This window comes from Hoplias malabaricus, chromosome 6, assembly GCF_029633855.1.
Source record: "Hoplias malabaricus isolate fHopMal1 chromosome 6, fHopMal1.hap1, whole genome shotgun sequence".
Lineage (NCBI taxonomy): Eukaryota > Metazoa > Chordata > Actinopteri > Characiformes > Erythrinidae > Hoplias > Hoplias malabaricus.
Genome location: NC_089805.1, coordinates 48495278 through 48496777, shown reverse-complemented (window position 1 = coordinate 48496777; position 1500 = coordinate 48495278).

The window sequence follows — 1500 nt, the reverse complement described above, 5'->3', positions numbered from 1 at the left end:
GTCTTTCTAGGAGCTCTCTCTGTGTGTGTGTGTGTGTGTGTGTGTGTGTGTGTGTGTGTATGTTTGTCAGTGTTGGAACTGTGTGAAGATTACAGGCAGTTTTCTGAGTGATGGGAATAATGTGACTGTAATTGTAGAAACTGACTGAGACCTGAATAATAGAATATTAATGAGAGAGAGAGAGAGGAAGAGGGAATAGAGCGAGAGAAAAAAGGGAGAGAGAGAGAAAAGAGAGGAGTTACAGAGAGAGCAGAGATGAAGGAGAGAGAGAGAGAGAGAGAGAGAGAGAGAGAGAGAGAGAGAACTGAAAGCGTGGGATGCAGCCTGCATCAGGAAAGCGTCCTGATAAATACGTCTCCTGTGACCTACGCAGCTGTAATTTGCATTTGATTAAATGAACATTAGCAGCGCTGGGTAATCCGGGGTCAAACACTTAGCGGAGAGAGAGAAAGAGAGGAGAGACAGAGGGAGAGAGAGAGAGAGAGAGAGAGAGAGAGAGAGAGAGGGGTAAGTTGCTCTTTCTGCTGAAACAGAAAAGCACTAGAGAGAAGTTGCAGTGCCACTCTTCTGGGAGGGCTTTACACCAGGTGTAGTTGAACATTGCTGTGAGGGTGTGATGATGTTCAGCCTTCACATGAACATTAGGGAGATCAGGAGCTGGTGTTGAGCGATGAGTTCTGGAGGCCACTTGTCCCAGTGTTTCTGGCTGGAGCTGGAATCTCCAGAACATTGAGGGTCTTTAGAGTCTTTGATTGTCCTAGCTGTGATTGTCCAGATCTTCTGAATATATCAGATCAGATCTTCAGGACTTTTAGGATCATCCAGACCTTCATGATCTTTGGGATTTTTAAAATCTTGAGGACATCAGTTATCTACAGGATCTTTAAGATCTTTGGGAGCTTTAACATCATTTGTACCTGCAGGACACTTTAACCCTCAGGAATTAGACTAGGTCTTGGCTCATAGGATCTGTAGGATCTTTCAGATCCTTATATGAACCCACTGGGAGGGACTGCAGGACCGTGGTCAGTGCGCTGTGGGCTGGTCAGCGCCGGTGGGATTTGGATTGGACTGCAGGACCATGGTCAGTGCACTGTGGTCTGGTCAGTGCCGGTGGAATCTGGGCCGGACTGCAGGACCGTGGTCAGTGTGCTGTGGTCTGGTCAGCGCTGGTGGGATCTGGGCCGGACTGCAGGACCGTGGTCAGTGTGCTGTGGTCTGGTCAGTGCTGGTGGGATCTGGGCCAGACTGCAGGACCATGGTCAGTGCGCTGTGGGCTGATCAGCGCCGGTGGGATCTGGGCCGGACTGCAGGACCGTGGTCAGTGTGCTGTGGTCTGGTCAGCGCTGGTGGGATCTGGGCCGGACTGCAGGACCGTGGTCAGTGTGCTGTGGTCTGGTCAGTGCTGGTGGGATCTGGGCCAGACTGCAGGACCATGGTCAGTGTGCTGTGGTCTGGTCAGCGCTGGTGGGATCTGGGCCAGACTGCAGGACCATGGTC